Source organism: Onychomys torridus, chromosome X (genome assembly GCF_903995425.1).
Source record: "Onychomys torridus chromosome X, mOncTor1.1, whole genome shotgun sequence".
Taxonomy (NCBI): domain Eukaryota; kingdom Metazoa; phylum Chordata; class Mammalia; order Rodentia; family Cricetidae; genus Onychomys; species Onychomys torridus.
Genome location: NC_050466.1, coordinates 126,675,944 through 126,699,118, shown reverse-complemented (window position 1 = coordinate 126,699,118; position 23,175 = coordinate 126,675,944). Strand labels below are relative to the sequence as shown.

The following is a 23,175-nucleotide window of genomic DNA, read 5'->3' as shown; positions in this document are numbered from 1 at the left end:
AACAAGATTTAAACAATACTTATCCACAAACCCAGCCCTACAGAAAGCACTAGAAGGAAAATTCCAACCTAAGGAAGGCAGATAAACCCATGAAAACACAGGTAATAGATAACACCACAGCAGTAAACCCCAAAGAAGAGAAGTACACACACACTACCACCAAAAAGAAAAATAACAACAGGAACGAACAATCACTGGTCATTAATAGCCCTTAATATCAATGGACTTAATTCACCTATAAAAAGACACAGACTAACAGAATGGATACAAAAACAGGACCCATCTTTCTGCTACATACAAGAAACACACCTCAAATTCAAAGACAGACACCTCCTAAGAATAAAAGGCTGGGAAAAGACTTTCCAATCAAATGGTCTTAAGAAGCAAGATGGTGTAGCCATCCTAATATCCAGCGAGATGATGAAGGACATTACATACTCATCACAGGAAAGATCCACCAAGATGAAGTCTCAATTCTGAACATTTATGCCCCAAACACAAGGGCACCCACATATGTAAAATAAACATTACTAAAGCTTAAATCACATATAAAACCCCACACATTAATAGTGGGAGACTTCAACACCCCACTTTCACCTCTGGACAGATCGGCCAAATTGAAACTTAACAGAGACATAATGGACATAACTGATGTTATGGCTCAAATGGACTTAATCGATATCTACAGAACATTCCACCCAAACAAAAAAGAATATACCTTCTTCTCAGCACCCCATGGAACCTTCTCTAAAATCGACCACATACTTGGCCACAAAGCAAATCTCAACAGATACAAAACAATTGGAATAACCTCCTGTGTTCTATCAGACCACCATGGTTTAAAGTTAAATTTCAACAAAAGAAAAAACTACAGAAATCATAAAATCTCACGGAAACTGAATAATGCTCAACTGAATCACCAATTGGTTAAGGAAGAAATAAAGAAAGAAATTAAAGACTTCCTAGACATCAATGAAAATGAATCCACCACATACCCAAACTTATGGGATACTATGAAAGCAGTGCTAAGAGGGAAATTCATAGCACTGAATGCCCATATAAAGAAGCTGGAGAAATCTCACGCTAGTGACTTGATAGCACACCTGAAAGCCCTTGAACAGGAAGAAGCAAAGTCTCCCAGGAGGAACAGACGCCAGTAAATTATCAAATTGAGAGCTGAAATCAATAAAATAGAAATAAAGAGAACAATACAAAGGATTAATGAAACAAAGAGTTGGTTCTTTGAGAAGATCAACAACATAGACAAGCCCTTATCCAAACTAACCAAAAGACAGAGAGAGAGCATCCAAATTAACAAAATCAGAAATGAAAAGGGGGACATAACAACAGGCAATGAGGAAGTCCAGAGAATCATCAGGTCATACTTCAAAAACCTCTACTCCACAAAACTGTCCAGAAAGAGGAGGGACTGCAAGAGCATGAATTGTTGAATCCAAGATTGCAAAAAGCACAGGGACAAACAGCCAATCTAAGGAAAGCACATGAATTATGAACCAACGGCTGTGGAGCCCCCAGCTAGATCAGGCCCTCTGGATAAGTGAGACAATTGAATAGCTTGATCTGTTTGGGAGGCACCCAGTCTGTGGGACCAGGACCTGTCCTTAGTGCATGAGCTGGCTGTTTGGAACCTTGGGCTTACACAGGGACACATGCTCAGCCTGGAAGGAGGGGACTGGACCTGCCTGTACTGAATCCACCAGGTTTAAATGAATCCCCAGGGGTGTCTTGGTCCTGGAGGACTTGGGAATGGAGGGGAGGGGCTGAGGGGAAGGTGGGTGTGGGTGCGGGAGGGGGGAGGGCAGGGAAACCCATGGCTGATGTATAAAATTAAAACACATAATAATAAAAAAAAATTTTTTTTAAAAGTCTCCCAACCAAAGAAGCCCGGGACCAGATGTTTTAGCACACAATTCTACCAGACCTTCAAAGAAGAGCTAATACCAATGCTCCTCAAATTATTCCACAAAATAGAAACAGAAAGAACATTGCCAAATTCATTTTGTGAGGCCACAGTTACTCTGATACCCAAACCACACAGCTTCAGCAAAGCAAGAGAATTACAGATCAATTTCCCTAATGAACATTGATGCAAAAATACTCAATAAAGTACTGGCAAATGTAATCCAAGAACACATCAAAACGATCATCCACCGTGATCAAGTAGGCTTCATTCCAGAGATTCATGGATGGTTCAACATACAAAAAAAAAAAATCTGTCAATGCAATCCACCATATAAACAAACTGATAGGAAAAACAAAACAACAACAACAACAACAAAAAACATGATCTCATTAGTTCCTGAAAAAGTCTTTGACAAAATCCAACACCCCTTCATGATAAAAGTCTTGGAGAGATCAGGGATACAAGGAACACACATAAACACAAGAAAAGTAATTTACAACAAGTCTATAGCCATCATCAAATTAATTGGAGAGAAATACAAAGCGAATCCACTAAAATAAGAAACAAGGCAATGCTGTCCACTCTCCCCATATTTATTCAATATAGTACTTGAAGTTCTAGCTAGAGCATTAAAAAACTACAGAAGATCAAGCAGATACAAATAGGAAAGGAAGAAGTCAAAATATTGTTATTTGCAAGTGATAGTATACATAAGTGGCCCAAAAACTCTACCAGGGAACTCCTACAGCTGATAAACACCTCCAGGAATGTGGCAGGACACAAGATTAACTCAAAAAATCAGTAGCCCTCCTATAAACAAATGACAAGTGGAGTTGAGAAAGAAATCAGGGAAACAACACCCTTCACTATAGTCTCAGATAATATAAAGTATCTTGGGGGCAGTTCTAACTAAGTGAATGAAAAACCTGTACAATAATAACTGCAAGTCTTTGAAGAAGGAAATTGAAGATGGAAAGATCTTCCATGTTCATGGATCTACGGATTCAATGCAATCCCCATCAAAATTCCAATACAATTCTTTACAGACCTTAAAAGAATAATACTCAACTGCATATGGAAAACCAAAAACCCTAGGAGAATTAAAACAGTCCTGAACAATAAAGAACTTCTTTAGGTATCTCCATCCCAATACTACAGAGCTATAGTAGTACGCAGTATCGGCATAAAAACAGACATGTCGATCAAAGGAATCAAATAAAAGACCCAGAAGTAGTTCCAAACACCTATGGACATCTGATCTTTGACAAAGAAGCCAAAATTATACAATGGAAAAAAGAAAGCATCTTCCCCAAATGGCACTTGTCTAACTGGATGTTAGTATGTAGAAGAATGCTCCATCTATCATAAGGACACTTGCTCAACTATGTTCATAGCAGCTTTATTTATAATATCCAGAAACTGGAAACAACCTAGATGTCCCTCAACTGAAGACTTACAAGTAGATATTAGCTGTACAGTAAAAGGTAATCATGCTATGGTCCACAGCCCCAGAGAGGCTAAGTAACAAAGAGGGCTTGGTGGGGGGTGGCATGAGGATCTCCCTGGGAAGAGGAAATAGAACTGATTTTGTGGGTTGACAGGGGATGGTTAGTAACAGGAAGGATCAAGTGGCAGAGAAAGAAAATTCTGGGAAAAACAACTGGAATTGGGGGCGTTTTGGAGGCGAGGTGGAAACAGTGCAAGGGAAACTCCATGGAATCCATGAGAATAACCCAAGCAGAGATTCCTTGTAATGGGGGACCCTTCATCTTCTATAACCTCTAATAGAGGGATTGGGACACCAACCTAGCCACAAAACCTTCTACCTATAGCTTGTCCTTCCTGTAGAATGTTTCAGGACTGGAGCCTAGCAGAATCCTCATCAAAGAGACCAGAGAGACTTCATCCAGCAACTGATAGGAGCAGATGCAGAGTCACACAGCCAAAACATCAGACAGAGCTTGGGAAGTCCTGAATAGGAGCAGAAAGAAGGATCGGAGGACCAGAGGGGTCAGGGACACCAAGAGAATGTGGCCCACAGAATCAACTGAATGGTATTCATGGGATTTGCAAAGATCAGGGAGCCTGTAGGGGTCTTACCTAGGTCCTCTGCATATTTTGTTATGGTGGAATAGCTTGGTATCCATGTGAGATTCCTAACAGTAGGAGCTTGGGCTGTCTCTGACTCCTCTGCCTGCTTGTGGGACCCTTTTCCTTCCAACTGGGTTGGTTGTCTTGCCCATCTATGTTGTGATGGTATATGCCTAGTCTTATAGTAGCATATTATGGCATGTTTGTTTGAAGTACCTGTGAGGCCTACCCTTTTCTGAGGGGAGGCAGAGAGGTGTGGATCTGGGGGAAAAGGGAAGGGGGGGCGGGAGAGGCGGGAGGGTTAACTGCAGTCGGGATATATGAGAGAAGAATAAAAAAATAAGTTTTCACATACATCAATTCATTTCATCATCACACAGCCTTAGGAGGTTCTTTCACTATTCCAAATTATAGATAAACAAACTGAAATACTAGGTTTTGGTGGTAAAAGTACTCAGGAGGAAGAGATAGAGGGGTGGGTCACCACAAATATGAATCATATTAGGACTGTATGTATATTTTAAAATGCAGAAAGGAGAAGGGGAGAGGAAGGGGGAAGGAGGGAGGGAAGGGAAGGAAGAGGGAGAGGGACAAAATGAGGTACGGATTCACTCAAGTGATTCAGCAAGTGGTATAGCTGAAGAGCATATTCTAGGGTCTTTGCCCATAACTATTCACTCCATTACCTCTCTAGGAAACAAGGTAGTCTCATGCACAAGCTGCAGTAACACTGAATAAAGGAAAGCCCCTGTAAGTATTCCATCTCAGTTTCTCTGGGCATTTTCTTCTCTCCAAATATTCATCTTTTACCTTACTCTTTACATTCACTGACACTCAGAACATTGGCAAAGCATTGTCACAGCAAGTCCTTAAAATTGAGTCTTTTACAGTTTCTTTGCTTTTTGATCTTCTGAGTTTAATGGTTCTTAATAGGAAAGGCTTATGTGCCCTGAATACCTCCTGCTCCCCTTCTTCCTGCCACTCAGGTTATTCAAGAAGATGGTCTCCATTAGAAATGAAAATTGAAACGGAAGGAATTAAAGAATGCACTTCATCCTGTGTTTATACCCTCTATTAACAGACACAGAGGCTACATCAGCAGTCAGCATTTGACAAAACCTCTCTCTGAAAGACATTCTGAATAATATGAATCCTTGGGCCCTCACTAATCTTTGTCAGGAACATCATATGAATTACTCATCTGAGTTCTAAAGAAGGGGTGATCTTTTGGATGGAGAAAGTTTCAATAAGTCAATTATTCCTTAGGCTGGAAATCTCTTTAATCACCTTATTCCTGACGACTATTGAATTTTTCAACACAAATTGCTTTTTCTCAACACATGCTCCATTTCTAATGAATATGCTTACAATTAATGGCATTTAAATGAAAGGCAAAATGCTAAGACGCAAGCACTCTCAGTCAGGAAAGAAACCTTAAGAAACCTTTAGAGACCTTGAAAATATGCCCACAAGACCTCATCATCCCAGAGCTGGAAGAATAAAGAGATGCTACATAGGCTACTCCCTCATACTGTTCTAAGCAAGGCCCTTTCTGGTTTTTACCTGTCTGTACAGGAGAAGTGATGTGAATACAAATTTAAAGTTACAAAAAGCATCACAAATACACTAGAGAAACAGTATTTCCAACAGGAGTGAGTGAGCAAGGGGAGTGCAGTGAATAAGATTTTGTACTGGCTTTGGTGTTGCAGGAGTTTGATGAGTCAACATGATTTGTTTTAGTCAATCCATGGATTGGAGGGTTTACTGTGTCACTGTAACAGAAGGAAGAGCCAAGGTGGGATCTAGAGGGAGGATTCAAATGTGGGGGCTGGGGGTTGCTCCACGACGCTAAAGAGAAGACACACTGACCTCGAACAGTGCATCTTAATCTTTTAGTGGCTGTTAAGACTGTGCACTCTAGTCTCAGAACCAAGATAATATTAGTATTTTCACAGCTCTGAGAATGATAATCTTACAGTTGTTGTATATGTTTCATATACTGCTTTTGTGTTTTACTTTGTTTTCTGAGAAGGCAGTCTAAAAAGCAATGGAGCAACTTATGATGAACATAGCCTATACTTGCCCTGACTCTCAGAAATTGGAATAGTTTTTCATTTCTGTATACAATAATATGTAGGAAGTAGTATCTGATCAGGAACCTGAAAAAAAATGAATGCAGTATGATGATATCAGTAGAGCAGGGTGAACTCCTTGGATGTAGATCATGGAAAGGGATAAAGAAATAGAGTGAAGAATGCCAGACACAGAAATGACCAGAGTCCAATGAAAGGTAGGGATACCTGGTTCAAGCTGATAAGGCAGGAAAAGCAGGTATGCCCGGCTCTTTCGGGGAGCTCTTAAATATGAAGTCTACTATAACCCAACAGCCATGATGAGGAACTGAGAAGACGGACAGATACACTGAGGGGAGCCAAAAAGACAAGGCTTTGAAACCCTATGCATCTCCAAGGAAGTACATGGAAACATAATAAATGGGCCAGAGTCTGAATTTGTGAGTCCAAAACCAATAGAAATGAGGAAGCCAAAGATGTGTTGTAGAAACTGATTTTTTTTTTTTTTAATCACGGTTTCTCTGTATAATTTTGGTGCCTGTCCTGCAACTCACTTTGTAGACCAGGCTGACCTTGAACTCACAAAGTTCTCTGCCTCTGCCTCCTGAGTCCTCAGATTAAAGGCGTGCACCACCACCTCCCAGCTAGAAACTGATTCTTGGATCTGGATGAACAAAATATAGAAGTGAGAAAGATAGAGACCTTTAATCCTTGGTAGGTAATAGGAGTAGCCAGAAGCACTACCACAGTGCACATATTCCCGTGACCTGTTTGGCTATCTGATAGTCAAAGTCTACCAAATTAGTACAAGCAAAACTTGGAGAGGAATAGGATTTATCTATTCTATCCCTGCAAGGTCTTGGTTTTAGCTCTTGACTAAGACAGAGGGATTTGACTTAACTAATATTTTCTTCTATAAATAAGTTAATAAAATAAATAAACTATTTTCCTAATTGATAAGACTATGAGAAAATAAATGAGTTGCAAAAGCAAACATAGCATTTCTAGAAAGCATCCCTAAGAAATGGCAGACCTGAGAAAGCAAGGCTAAGACACCTTCGGGGGAACCACTTATGTACTCTTCATCAACCCCAAATAAACGTGAGACTCCAGCTAAGAGAGACTGCTTTGAGTTCTGTGAAAATAACACGAGATTTGAAGTCAGACTACCAGAGTTTAATCTCAGAACTATCACTCAATATTTAGCTCATCAAAGAAAAATTATCCCCCTCCTCTGCAGGTAATTTCATAACTGTAAAATTAGCTCCATTTTATTGATGAGACAGAAAGTTGAGGTTTTAAAATAAAATGTGTTTTCTTCCTGTAATCCTTCACCAAACTGTCTATGGCTGACTTTGGGGAGAGAAAACTAGTTGCCCCATTCCCAGAGATTCCTGCAATTCCTGCTGACCTTAAGAGACCATATTGGAGTCTAGAGTGAGAGAGTCTCATAGAGACTCAGTCCATTGCTAGGAACCTTAGATACATCATCTCATTCAAAACCCTCACAACCCCATGCTGGTACTATTCTTCTTCATTTGAAAGACAAGAAATTGAAGCACAGAAATATTCTGTGATTTTTGCAAAGAGTATGAATGGACTTTACTCCAAAGTTCACACATACATGCTACACACACACACACACACACACACACACACACACACACACACACACGCATGCACTCTTGTGATTACAAATATTACCACCATGTGAAGTCAAGTTTCTATCTGTGTAACAAAAGACTTTATCTTTAGCTAAAAGAAATGTAGGAGGATCCCATTAAAAGTGCTTTCTGAAGCAAGAAAGCTGCTGCTCAGTATGACAAAGCATATAAAGACAATATTGAAAAGCAATACTACCACCTGCATTTGACAGTTTACAGAACCCCAATCAAGGAATAATGCACTGGACTTTCCACCATGAGCCATGAAAATACTCAAGGCTGTTATTTTTATTGCCTTTTGCAGAATTAGGGTAGTGAGTCTTCAGAAAGTCAAATAACATGCCCCAAGTTATGAGGTTAGGAACTTGACAGTACCAACATTTAGATAATAGGGTTTCTGAGTGGATTCTATGCATTTGAGTTCTTTCTACAACTTATGCATTCTACTGTTGTCCATGTGATATGAATGTTCAACAAATAATCAATGACATCTACTGCCTGGCTCCAAATCAGGAGGAGGACACAATGCAAATGTGATCTTTGCATCTTAAAGCACCAAATATGAAGAACAGATAAATGAAGGGAAGCGCAAATTGTGTGCCAGGTGCTTAGTATTCATAATTTAGCATCAGCAGCAGGCGTCAACGTTGAGACAATTCTATTTTCAGATGCCGCTAAAGAAATTCATCTCCTTCCCCTGGTATGACAGTAATAGTAATAAATTCTCCTGAATTTTCAAGACAGGACTATACCTCCTTGCAGGCTCTGAAGCTGATAATACCTCTCAAAATGGGGGGAAACAAATCCATACTAGAAATTTCTCAACAATCTGCACTCCAGAGAGGCTTTTCTACTTGGAGTGACAAAGAGCATGAAGTAAACCCATGAATTTCTGTGACAGAGTTAATGATAATTAACCATAATAAAATCTCCCAGTGGCTTAGTGCTCACGTCACATTTTGCCCTAAGGCTTATTCTCCTCCATCTGATTTTTATCTGAAGAGTCGTTTCAGTTTAACTGAGACAGGTCAAGACTGCTTGGAAATACAGCACAACAGAAAGAGATTCTAAACCAATTCCTATCACTAATGATGTCAGATGAATCATTTCTGAGTTCATTTGTGGAAATACGTACAAGGCTAAGTAAGATCCTTTAAGTTGCTGCTGAAAAAAAAATATGACATGATTTATTTGGTTTTACAACCAATAATGTAAACACTGTCCCTGCCACATCTATGTCAAAACAAAAAACATTAAAATTCAACAGGAAGAGTGAGGAAAAATTGTTTTCTAGCTGAGAGGTGAAAAATAATCTGCCCTCTTTGGAGGGCAGTTTGTTCCCTTACAGAAGTTTATATCAGGCAAGATTGACTCAAGTGTAGCAGATGTCCTCCCACAGTTTTATGTTTGTTTATCATTGTTATTGTTCTTACATCGGGATGATTTGGTTATCCATGGACCATATATCAGTATTTCCTGGGATGAAACTGTCCAATTTTTCCTAAATCTCTCTATTGTAATAGAAAATATAATTATATTTAGTTGGAGCCAACATTATTTCTGAAAATGCATACAGTTGAAGACAATACTAAGTTCCTGGATCATAGATCACTACTATGTTATGTAATTGTATATGGAAAAGACATTGATCAGAATGCAGAGGGGACATTGGAGCAGAGTTTTCTCAAAAACAAAGAGAAAACTATAAGACTAGTCCTGGAAAATAGCAGGCATGAGAGTCTGTACTTGTAAAAGATTAAATTACATGTTTATTACACAAGTTTCTGATGCATAATAGTCACAGAACACAGTAAAGGTGCTATTCATTGTTACTTATGCTTGGGATACTGCCTTTTCCATTCTATGTTGGGTTCTATATTCTCCAGGATTCATAGTCTCAGTCTCTCTCTCTCTCTCTCTCTCTCTCTCTCTCTCTCTCTCTCTCTCTCTCTCCAAGATAAATAGCTAAACTCATTCCCACTGAAGGGCTTACTGTCAGTAGAGCTATTTGTATTTTGAGGAAAAATAGTAGGGAAAAGGAGTGAATTTTTCCCAAAAGAATTCATCCATTGTGGGGAAATGCTACCATTCTGATGAATACAAACTCCAGAAGAGGATTTCACTTTGGAAACAGAGAGAAGTGTTCACTACTTGAGCGACAAAATAATGGAACTTCAAGAATTTCAAGTTCGCTAACATCCTTTTACATACACATGCAACACAGGCACCTAGGACATGTAATCTCAGTCTGCCACGGAGGTCTGCTTGTATTACCAGCTAGTCAGGAAACTGACACAGGAGGACCACTTAAGCCTAGGAGTTCAAGAGCAGGCGGTGTACCACAGCAATGCCTTGTCTCATAAAAGAAAAATAAGGGAAGTCTGTTTGCATTTAACTTTCTTTTTCTTTGTTTGTTATCATTTTTAATTAGCATACAGAGTAATAGCCTTCATTTTAGCATTTTCATATTTAGCTATACTTTATATGTAGTTCCTATTTTTCCACTCCATATTACCCTCAGCATCTGTCCTCCTTCTGTCTTTAATTTTATTCCCCCAATATCCACTCTGTAACAGGCTTTCTTTTGGGCCACCAACCAGCTCTCAAATCATGACACAAAGATTTATTATTAGTTACAAATCCTTGACCCTATCTTATGCTTGTCCCACTAGCTCCTATAATTTATTTTAACTTGTTTATCTTCATCTACATTTTGCCTCAAGACTTTTTACCTTTCTTTCATTCTGTATGTCCTACTTTTCCTGCTTCTTCCGTGTCTGGCTGGCCCTTGTTCTCTCTCTGTTTTTTCCTCTCTCTCTCTCCCTCTTCCCCCCAACCTAGATTCCGTCTTTTGATTCTCTCTGCCTGACAGGCCTACCTATCCCTCTTCTGCCTAGCTATTGGCTGTTCAGCTTTTTATTAGACCAATCAGATACCTTAGACAGACAAGGTGACCAGGTAACCTTCTTTACATAATTAAATGCAGCATAAACAAATGTAACATCTTTACATAGTTAAAGGAATATTCCACAACACCCTTCTTTTGCCTTCATGTCGTATGTGTCCAGTTAACCTCTCTTCCCTTCATCCCTTCAGATCCTTGCTCCTCCCTTATGATCTCCCTTATATTTTCATGAACACAAACACACACAACACACAAACACTCATGCACACACACACAAACATATACACACAAACACACACATATTTAAGACACAAGTCCCTGAGTTTTATCTCCAGTAATGCATGGTATGCATATCTGTAATTCCAGTACTCAGGAAATAGTCCGGAGGATCTGAAGTCCAAGATAACTCTCAGTTACAAAGGAAGTTTGAGGCCAGTGTTTTCTAGATGAGAACCTATCTCCAAAAGAAGAGGAGGAAAAGAAAACAGGAAGGCTAAGATCAAAGTTTCATAGATGTAGATCAGATATCAGTCTGAAAGAACAGCACATCTGTTGCAGCTGCAGCACAGGAAGGCTTGAACTTTGAAGCTTTCAGTTCTTTTTAAGCACACAGCAATCCCCAATATCATTCATTAAGAGGAAAAGGTCGGCAGATGTATCTTAGTTGCCTGAGGCAAGCAGCACTCACCAATTGCACTTATTCGGGATAACTGCTAGTCAGGTGATACACCACACCTTTCGACATATGGAGTAGCTGGGGGTGTTAACCCAGCTAAGGATGGAGAGGACAGATGAAGTAGATAAGAGTAGACCACCTAAGAAGTCTTGAGATGAGTATGAACGTTATAGATTTCCCCAAGAACCATAGACGTTAAGCTACAGTGGTTGGACTTTTCTGTCTCAACTTCTACCCTGAAGAAAACATTACAATCTTACAGAACATCAGAGCTACAAAACTATACTTAAAGGTCACTTAACCCAACCTGCCCTCTGCTATCAGGATATTTATTCTGGCTCAGAAAAAGTCATCAATTTATTTAAGGGTTTATTTAACAAAAAATATCAGGAAGAAAATAATCAAGTATATGCATCAGCCCCATGTCCTACATTCAGGGATAAAAGGCATTTTTACATATTTCCAGAGAAATTGAGGTTGATTCATTAACATTATTGTCCTGGTGTACAAAAACACAGAAACTAATGAAATAGACAACCATGTATTTGCCTCCAATCTAACAGATTTTACTGCTCTTAAAGTTTCTGATTTTTAAAATAAAGCTTTACATACACAGTTGAATGTAAATCTCATCTTTTCTACCCCATCCCACAGGCTGTGACCATATTATTAAACTAGTATAATTATTCACAAATGTCCCTTTGTGCTTTTCCCCTTCCTATGTGTTTGCTATTTAAATATTTGAAAATGTATGTAAATGGTCTCATAAACTACACACATGCCACACATACATTTATTGTATTTATTCACTCTCCCCCTCAGAGAAAATTAGTGCTTTCCATTTCACTCTAGAAACACATCTGCCATGAATATTCTTGCAAATATCTTTGTGTTTATTGAATGCAGATGCAAGATTCTCTAGTACATATACATACAAGGAGAATTTTGAGTATTGGGCACTGAGAATCTCCAAATTCATAGAATTTCTCCTTTCCACTCATGTAATCAAAAGACTGAATTTTTTTTCATCTTACGCCTTAGTAGGATTATTATTAATGCATAGAATTCATACTAGAATAAATGTTTATATGTGTAGCCAGGTATGCCCTGCAGTTCTAAAATCAAAATTATCATATTTCCCTTCATAACAGGTGTCACAGGGAACACTGGAAAGTAACACTCAAACATAGAGTACAGGAAGAAATGCGTTCAGCCTCGACCTGAACTAAGAAGAAATAAAGATAAAGGGGCTGGACTTCAGGGACTAGGTTTCTCACTCCAAACTTAAAATCAACCACTTTTGCTGCCTGAGGAGAAGTGAATTAAGGAGCAGAAAAAAGGCTTGAAATTCGTCTTACCAATGGACTCCTTCCAGTGTAGAAGAATCAGTGTGGAAGAAGTGTGGCCCAGCAACAGCATGATATGACAGATATCTTCAGTCTAACCCTATATTGACAACTTAACCACTTGAAATGTCTGTTATCAAGTTGCATTTTCTGACTCTCACTTTCTTCACAGGCACAGTAAGATTGGGAATAGTCAGACTTTCAATATTTCCAATGTGATACGAGAAGAAAAGTGGGATCAAATTGCATTAATCTGCATTTCCCTAGCTCTGAAGCTGGGTACGTTTCATAACCATTCGGATCTTTGATTGTGTGATGTGCTTGCTTGTCCATTTTCAAGGCTTCTAACTTAGTTGTCATCCTTTTTCTTGTTTATGTGGATATGTTCCTAATGTATTGGGGATTATTTCCCAGATAAATGCACCGCAAAATCTCCTATTGTGTGAGCTGTCCTCTGCTTCACAGAAGCTTTTCCCTTTATACATTAATCAATTGTTCCCTCTAAACTTTGTCCTTCTTATGTCATATTTATGAAATCTTTGCTTGACTTGAGGCTGTGCATTCTACTCTAGAAAAAAATTGAACTTTTTCTTTACCACTTAGGTATTTAATATGTCAAATCCTCTCTTTTCTTCAGGTCTACGTTTATTAGCTTTATTGATTGCTTTATAATTTTATGCAAACTTGTTATGGTTGTGCATGGTGTTTTAACAACATATTTTTCTACATTTAATTGCTGGTATATAAATATGACCCGGATTTTAAAAATATTTCTCTTGGAGCTGGAGAGATGGCTCAGGGGTTAAGAGTATGTGCTGAATTTGCACAGGACCCAAGTTCACTTCCCATGTTGCTGGGCACATGCACAGCTCCCTGTAATTCCAGTTCCATGGCATCTGATGCACTACTCTGCCATTCATGGGGAACCTGACATCACATGCAAAAGCCAACACATAGACCCAAAATATGCACATAGAAAAAAATAGATATTTACAAATATTTATCTTGTATATAAATAACTGAATTGTCTTACAACTAATTACAGTTTATCTGTAAAGTAGTATTCTTTTTATGGGTAGTGATTCCTTTACCTCCATTAATGTTATTTGACTTAAGTATGGCTTGTATCTAAAGCGAATTTTGTGACGACATTTTCCCCTAGTGTACACATCAGATTTAGGGTTTTTTCCACTGTATTTTTCTTATGGTTTTTTTTTCTTACATTTATTTATTGAACTTGCATACATGTACTACCAAGATATCTTGACAGCCTTCTTTCTTTTAGATGTCTCCCTTATTGTTCCTACAGTTGCATGTTATTCCATTTGCAATGAGAGATCATCCTATATCCACTTCCCCAGATCTGAGTTTATAAGTGCGCACCACCATGCCTAGAGTTTTGATGATTTTTGTGGATGCTAATATTTTTATGCTTGCATGACAAGAATTTTGCCAACAGATTGACCTCCTAGACTCCTGTTAGCACTCCCGTCCACTTTCTCCTACTAGTAGCAAGCTATAAATCCATATAGATAAATAACTATAATTGTCTGTATATTTTAGTGAGTACCCTTGCATTTTTATTTCTTATACACTAATTTTATAAACTACTACAGTTAGTGATGACATCTTCATACATGTAATAAGGTGCTTTGATCATTTGCACTTACCACTACCCACACTTATAACCTTCTACCCTAACGCTGTTCACCTTCATGATCCCTAACCCCTAATTATGCTATTTCTATTTTCATGGCAGTTTTTTATTAGATTTCACATGAAAGAAAGGATGCAACTTAATTCTATGATTTGGAGAGGAGTCTGAAGATATCTAATATCTCTTTTCTCCTTTCAAACAAGGCAAAGGCTTTAATATGTTCAATATCATTGAATATCATATTTCTTGTGGTTATTTTCTAGAATTTAAATTTCTGTTAAAAATTTCTGTCATTATTTTATATAGTTCATAAAATTAGATATTAAGCATATTTTATTGTCCCAATAATACTCACTACTATTTCTCATAATCTTTTTTTCATTCTGGTTTTCTATTTTGTTAAAATAAAAGCAGATGTACTCCTTTGTAAAGGTTTTTTTGTGTGTGATAAGTTATCTTCGTTACAAAAATGTATTTATTTGTCCCTCACTCCTAAATGGAACCAATTCAATAACTTTAGATTGCTAGATACATTCCCACAGTATTTTGAATAAAATCCCTTCTATTACTGTTAGCATCTTATTATATGTATATATTTTAATTAAAAATTCAATTTCTGTATTTTTTATTTCCAAAGGTATGTATTTTTCTTTTATTTCTGCATGGTTGATATTTTTAAGTGATGCCTATATATACTTGGAAATTTTTAATGAGTTTATTATACTTTGTGGCAGGTTCTCAAGCCAAGGACGGCCTTGAACTCCCTATGTAGCCAAGGATGAACCTGAACATCTGATCCACATGCCTCTGCTTGCTGAGTGCTGGGATTATAGTAGACCAATTTATGCAATGCTGGAGATAAACCCAGAGCTTCACACATGCAAGCAATCTACCAACTGAGCTATATCCCAGCTCAATACATACTTATTTCAAAACCATTATCTTTTTACAATTTTATTTTCATGTGATCTGCCATTGACTAATTATTGCTTTCATTGAATATCCTTTTCCAGATGTAAGCACCTTAAATTTTAAGTGTTAGTTTTCAAATATCAAGTGAAATAAGACCAGTCAATGAACCTGCCTCTATACTTAGAAGATATTTAATTTTCAGTATTCATAAATACCTTTCAACCTAAAGTACAGTCCACGACTAAGTAGCTTAGGACTTATATCTAGTGTGATGTTGATCCTGCTCCATAATGGCATCTTTTCCCAGTAGCATCAACATACAGCAGAAGGTAAGACGGAAAAAGAGAAATCTGCATGTCTTTGGATATCAGAATAGTGAAAGAGAAAAACTGTCACTTCATATGATACATGAAGAGTGTTTGCAGAAGAACTTACTTCCATGAGAACTTTGCAGTCATTACAATCATCTCATAAAGGACACGCCTATTAATTAGTATCACACTGACAAGCAGGGCCTGCAAGGGTCTGGATCAGGTCCTCTGTGTATATGTTATGGCTGTTAGCTTAAGCGTTCTTGTGGGACTCCTAACAGCGGGAGAGCGTGTGTCTCTGATTTTTGCCTGCTCTTGGGACTCTTTGCTTCCTATTCAATTGTGTTGTTCATTCTTGATATGAACGCTCTTGTGGGACTCCTAACAGCGGGAGAGCGTGTGTCTCTGATTTTTGCCTGCTCTTGGGACTCTTTGCTTCCTATTCAATTGTGTTGTTCATTCTTGATATTATATATTGTCTTATTGTATCTTGTTTTGTTGTGTGTAGTTGTGATCTCTTAGATGCTTGCTCTTTTCTGAAAAAGAAATGGAGGGGATGGATCCTGGGGAGAGGAGAAGTTTGGGGGGGGGACTAGGAAGAGTGGAAGAAGGAGAAATTGTGGTCAGGATGCATTGTATGAGGGAAGAACGTGTTTTAAATTTAAAAAAAAGATTTCAAACTTGTGCTCGGGGCTACATTTACACCATGGCAGTCCTATAAATAGGTAAACTCTACAGTTGTTAGGAAACAGCTAAAATCACACATTAAAGGAAGTTTTGCATTTTGAAGTGGGAGGTAAAGGATAAAGAGGAACTAGCTGATGGCTAAAGGCATGTCCAACAATTACACACAAACAGAGAATTTCTATGTAAAGACTAGACAACATTTTGGTTAAAATAATGTAAAGAAATTTCTGACCATTTGTAGAGACTCACAAAGGTTTCCTAGTGAGAACTTACTCAGGGTCAGAGAATCTGAGCTTGCTTTACCCAGCAGGACTGCATAAGGAAATGATTTGACCACGGGCGTGGTTACCAGGTGTTTGGAAAGTTCTACACTTGGCTGTGTGGTGTGCTTTGATCTAGCAAGGAGGAGGTCTTTTGCCCTGCTGCTTGACATTGTTATAAAAAGCCCTTTTGAATAAATGGAAAAGGCCATTGGGTATTGACTCAGATCCTTCTGAAGCTATCCTGTATTTCTCCTCTTCACTATTATTCTGTCTAATATTTTCTTATGCTTGTTTCCTCCTTATAGGAACCCTGGAAAAAGTGGGAGCTGGTCTCTCAAAACCATTAGCTTACCTTATGGAAAAATGGAGCAGAGATTCCAATAATCACATTCAATAAAGAATAAGACTGGGCAGTGTGGCTGGTGGAGCCCTGCGGGTCATGAGTGGAGCTGTCTGCTTGGTTCCAGCCCTCTTGGAGTTCTCTCTTGGTCAGCCTTCCTCACCTGTTGGCACCATAACCACTACCACCACCTTAAAGAGGGTGGACCTCAAAAGCAGGTAGAGCTCCCAGGCTTTGCCTCCAAATGGTGGGTCTAATTTTTCATTTAGTTTTGATGAAGCAATAGAACAGCCTGTGAGGAAGAGCAAAATTTCCTCTAACCCACTGGGAACACTTGAAGAAAATCCTCCCTCTTGCTCTAAGTCAGCAGGTGCCAAGCCCAGTGGTGGCAGGAAAGATTGGGAGTTACCTGGAACACTGAGAAATAACTCCTCTGAAGCAAACTCTAGAAAAGTCTTAGACCTCAAGAGAGAAGGCGATATGAATGACAATTGTGGACATAGACTTCCAAGCCAACCTGGGAATAATGGAAAATAAGCCAATAAGGCTGCTCCTATGCCCACATGGTGGCCTAGACTTGATCCTGCTTCTATCCAGGAAAAAACAGCCTGGTCTTGGATTAGCTTCTGTTAGAGCTCTGTCCTTTTGTTTTTTCCATGCTTGTGAACTGCACAATATCAGCCTGCCTGACTTTCAGATTTGTTTCACTAAAAAAAAAAAAAAAAAAAAACTAAGACTACAAATTGCTCCAAACAAGTCACTAAATAATAGCAGAGGCAATAAAATAAATGCAAGTATAAAAAGTACTGCTGGGACTTCACTTCCAGAATTACTACATGATATTATATTAAATGTACAGTTTTCATAATGCATGCAGAGAAATAAGAAATTATAACTTATATGTATGAAAAGAAATGGTCTGTAGAAATTGTCCCCAAGGAAGCTCAGATGTTGGATTAATTAGACAAAGACAAAGCTATCTTTCTGTTGTTGTTGTTGTTTTGTTTTGTTTTTTGTTTTTTCGAGACAGGGTTTCTCTGTATAACAGACTTGGCTGTCCTGGATCTCACTCTGTAGACCAGGCTGGCCTCCAACTCACAGAGATCCTGAGTGCTGGGATTAAAGGCGTGTGCCACCACTGCCTGGGCCAAAGTTATTTTATTTAATATGCTGAAAGTACTAAAGAAATATAACAATAAAAAAGATGTTATAAAAGGAATCAGATAAAAATTATGTTATTGAAAAGCATAATAATTAAAATTATAATTTCACTAGAAGGGCTTATCACCAAATCTGAGAGGGTAAAAGAATTATTAAACCTGAAAACGGAGTAAATAAGTTGCAAACCTTGAATAACAGGAAAAGAAATAATGAAGGAAAAATAGAGAACAAGAGACTGGTGGGTGCTATCAAACACAAAAAATTATTATAATGTTAATTCCACAAGAACGGGGGGAAAAAAAGGACATATAAACTCTTTGAAGCCAGGTGGTGGTGGCGCACACCTTTAATCCCAGCACTCAGGAGGCAGAGGCAGGCAGATCTCTGTGAGTTCGTGGCCAGCCTGGGCTACCAAGTGAGTTCCAGGAAAAAGGCGCAAAGCTGCATAGGGAAACCCTGTCTCGAAAAACAAAACAAAACAAAACAAAACAAAAAAAAACTCTTTGAAGGAAATGTAACTAAAATTTTTCTTAGTCTAATAGAAAGTCTTAATTCTACATATTCTAGAAGATTAAATAATTCTAAGCAGGATAAACTCAAAGAGATCAACTCATAGACAAATCATAACTAATTTATTCAAAGTGAAGCTGAAAGGAGACCTTGAAAGTTATCCAGTTCTACCTATGTACTTTTGACTTTAATATGACAAATACAAACCTTATGTATCTTTTTGTTTGTTGTTTGCTTTGTATTTGAGACAAGGTTTTGCAGTGAACCTGATGTGGCTGCAAACTTGCCATCCTACTGCCTCAGCCTGTCAAGTGCTGGGATTACAGGCATGATCATCATGCTTAGCCATAGTTCCACTTTCATGGAAATGAATACTGTATAGTAATTTGAATGAGAAACGTCCCTCATAGTCTTGGGTATTTGTACCCTTGGTCTCCAGTTGGTGGCACTGATTAGCAGGTATAGACTTGCTGGAAGAAGTACGTGACTGGGGGGAAACTTGGAGAACTTTAAGCCTCACCCTACCTTCAGTTGGCTCCCTGTGCTTCATGCATGAGGTTCAACATATGAACTCTCAGCTGACTGCTCCTGCTGCCATGCTTACCACCTGTTGCCAAGCTTTCCTCACCATACTGAATCCCTCTAGAAACATAAGCCCAAATAAACTCTTGTTTTCCTATAGGTTGCATTGGCCATGGTGTTTTATTAAAAAAGTAACAAATTCAACTTGGATGGCAAAGTGTTATATGAATTTACAGAAAGCTTGTTTGAGCCATAATCAAAATATTTTTTGGCAAATTACCTTAGACAAGGGAGAAAACATTGAATAGTAAGTAAATCAAAATATAAAAACCATGACAGAAATATCGCAACAATCAACTTCCATCTATTCAGCTTGATTAGGAAATGGTATGCTTCTTAGTCACCTGGCAACATAAGCTCTCAGATCTGTCTACTTTACGTAAACTGACTTTTTTTTTTAAGTTTTTCGAGACAGGGTTTCTCTGTGTAGCTTTGTGCCTTTCCTGGAACTCACTTGGTAGTCCAGACTGGCCACAAACTCACAGAGATCCATCTGACTCTGCCTCCCGAGTGCTGAGATTAAAGGCGTGTGCCACCACAGCCCAGAAAACTGACTTTTCTTTAAACAATCAGGTATAATAGTTACATGGAAAATAGAAAATCTACTGAGAATGAACATTCTGTTCTTCATTGATTGAACCTTGTTTTTAGCTTTAATGTCTCTATGAAGAACATGATTTCTCATTATCCGGTAGCAAGTTTGTAACTACTTTTAGAGACTTCTGATGAATGTGCACTGTGTTTTGCCAACCATTAAGTGTTGCTTTAAAAATAATCATATTCCTGATGTCAGGTTGTATATATTTTTTCCTCACAATCAACAGAGTAGAAAATGCCAAAGATCTTCATTTATTTGACCTTTTCCATGAGTTGGACTTCTGATATATAAGAAATTGTGCAACCTGAGTATAAATGAACCATTCTGAAATGAAATAAAATGTCTTTGTCTGGTTGTAAATTAAGTACTCTGTAATTAGGGCAATGTTAGGTAGGTTTTTGCTTAAGGTCCCTAAGGACCACTTGAGATATGAGTAAGTTCATCCAACTTTCAACTTTAGTAAAGATCAAAGCTAGTAAAACTTTGGTACAACAGAAGAATCTATTTAAAACGGTTTTAAAGAAATTTGAGTATTATGGTTGATTCAAGAAAAATAAAATGAAGCCATGGTCTTGTTTGTATTAAGCCTATGCCTAGAATAGAAATACAGTAGTTTAGACCTGTTGGTGGAAATGTTAGCAGAAAGTTTTCAGGACATAAGGGGACAGAAGCTATTTTTTCCAAAAGGCTTTACCATGACTATTTACATACTTGTTATTAGTCTAGAACACAATCAGTAGCTAGTTCCTTAAATATATAAGAGATAATTTGTTAGCAGGGAAGTAAGTTATTTATTCATTTAACATTATGTAGGAGAAAGCTACAATGGGCATGATCCTATGAACAAAACAGACACAGTTTCCATCCTTGTGGAGGTTATGTTCTAATAGCTAATTATCCTTCCTTTAAGTCCTCAATCATACAAACTTCCTTTAATAATTCCATAAATCCAGAGACTGTAGAGATAGATTGGTCAGTAACGTGCTTGTAATATAAGCATGAGAACCTAAGGCCATGAATCCATGTTTAAAAAAAACAAAATAGAAGTGATGTTGTGCATTTCTACAAGGGGAGATGAAGATACAGGGATCCCTGGGCCTCACTGGCTATGTAGCTTATAGCCTATAATTTTTGAGTTCGTGGTTTGGTGAGAGACCATGTCTCAAAAATCAAGGCAAATGGCTCTTGAAGAACAACAAGCATGGTTGACTTCTGACCTCCACATGCAAACATATATGCATGCTTGCACAACAGCAAACACATGTGTGCATAAACACAACATACCCAAAAGTGTTTTTTAAATCCTAATGGGCACTAATTTAATTCTAGTGGCATAAACCCAGGTGCTAATCCTAGCACTTTGGAGGCTGAGACAGGAGAATCACAAATTTGAAGTCAGTCTGTACTGCAAACTGAAATTCTACTCCAATAAAATATAATTAAATAGGACAAAAAGTTTTCCTAAGTACATTTCACATACTATTTCAAATCTGTGTTGACTATCAAACACTGAGAGTCGGAGCTAAAGAGTGGCATCATCGACATATTTCACGTTGTAGAATATTAGAACATCTGACAAAAATTGGAATCCTACAACCTTAACAGACCATTGAAAGTCCCAAAGTACTCTATGCTGAAAAGTTTTGAGGAACAAGATGGCTTGTTTAATTTTCTTAGTTCCTCATATGTCCAGTCTGAAAACAGCATTCTCATTTTGAGAAAGAAGAAAATACCTTGAGCAAAATACCTTTATCTTATTATTTTTACATGTTTGGGGGAGACCTGAGAGGAAGAATCATGCCCTTTCAAATGGCTTATTTCATAGATTTTTTTCCAACACTCAACTGTGCTGACCTCTACTCTACAAATGCTAAGTTCACAAACAGCTACTACTTGTATGTTCTCCCTCTTGAAATGGCACTACATCTATACAAAAGATGCTTTCTCCTCTATTGCTTCCCTCTAACGTGTCATCTGTAAACATGCGGAACTGTCAACATGCATATTTTGTGATCAGAGGATCACATCTTGGATCAGGATTGTTATAAAATAGCTTGATTGATCAATCTTCATTTTGAATGGAGTAAGACACCACATACATCTACCATGCTGAGAGGATAAGAAAGAGGACTACAAAATTGAGTTAAACTCGTTTTGTATCCAGGAGAATATATAGAGTATACCGAATACATTACATCTTTGTTTTCCTAGGAAAGAGTAGAAGGACGTTTGGCAATGATAAGAAATCATCAGACCTCCATCTAACTCCAGCACTGGAGAATGACACAAATAGTTTCATTACTGATATTTCTCTGTGTAACACATAAGTGATAAAGACGAATTTTGGTGAGGAGCCAGAACAAACTCAAAAGGCAGTCCTCCCTAGGTTGTGAGGCAGGACTGGAGAGCGCAGTAGAAAGGGAAGGAAGACAAGAACCTGCAAATAATTAGCATTTGGGTGACTCCAACTCTCTAAGTGCTTTATAATTGCTTTTGGCTCAGGCCTGAGCCATTTTCCATTGAGTATTTACTAAGTAACTTAAAAAGCAAGATGGAAAATGAAGCATCTAGATAAACTAACTATGATCTGTGGCCTGTAAAATCACTCACTATCAACATTTACAGTTGACTTGCATGTCTTTACCTGATTGAGAACTGTGTTATTACTTTCAGAAGAATTAAACATGGGAGAGAAATTTAGATACATTGATATATCCTGGTTGTTCTAACTTCCTTCTAGACAAGGTCTCATTATGTATACCAGGGAGTATGCAAACTCAGGGCGACTCTCCTGCCATAGTCTCCCACCTATATCACCCACCGCATCTGGCAAAATTACATCCACTTTTGTTTTCTTTCGTTTTTCAGTAATAGAGATTGAATCCAGGGGCTTTGTCCATATGAAGCAACTGCTCTACCATTCAGCTATATCCTGAATACTCAGCTTTATTTCAGCGAATGTGTCCAGATCCCTTCCCTGTGTGTGTGTGGGGGGGGGGGGAATGAGCAAACAGAAGAGTCCTCAGCAGCTTATGCCTAACCTTGCTCTACAATTACCTGGTGTAAGTTCAATAGTCATCACTAAGGAGATTGGAAACAAAAGAGCTTTTCAGGGTCCAGAAAAAAGTGGGTAACTGAAAAATTCACCTTAATTAATGCTTTTTTTTAAAATAGCATATGACAACTTCTTAGTTCTCCGCATGCTACTGAAGCAAAAAGCATTGTTGGTCATTTAAGACAAAGTCACTTTATTCTATGTTCCCCTATAGCAATCATATATTGGCCTTAAGGGTCTATAAATCCATGCAAATAATATGTAACAGTTCACATGAATTTGCTCATCCATATTTTTATGAATAGAGATTTTGTGTCTATTATTGTGTTTTCAGTGTCTCTCTACTCTACAAATGCTAATTTCATAATCAGCTACTACTTGTATGTTCTCCCTTTTGAAATGGCACAGATTTAGGAGAGGG

The 23,175-nt window shown here is 38.1% G+C and overlaps 1 protein-coding gene and 1 pseudogene across 2 annotated transcripts in view; one reads left to right on the top strand and one right to left on the bottom strand.

The window, feature by feature from the left end:
• Rtl4 (retrotransposon Gag like 4) overlaps positions 1 to 23,175 on the bottom strand; it is a 364,780-nt gene that overhangs the window by 266,350 nt on the left and 75,255 nt on the right. The window lies entirely within an intron of this gene.
• On the top strand, positions 16,948 to 17,385 carry LOC118574801 (annotated as a pseudogene).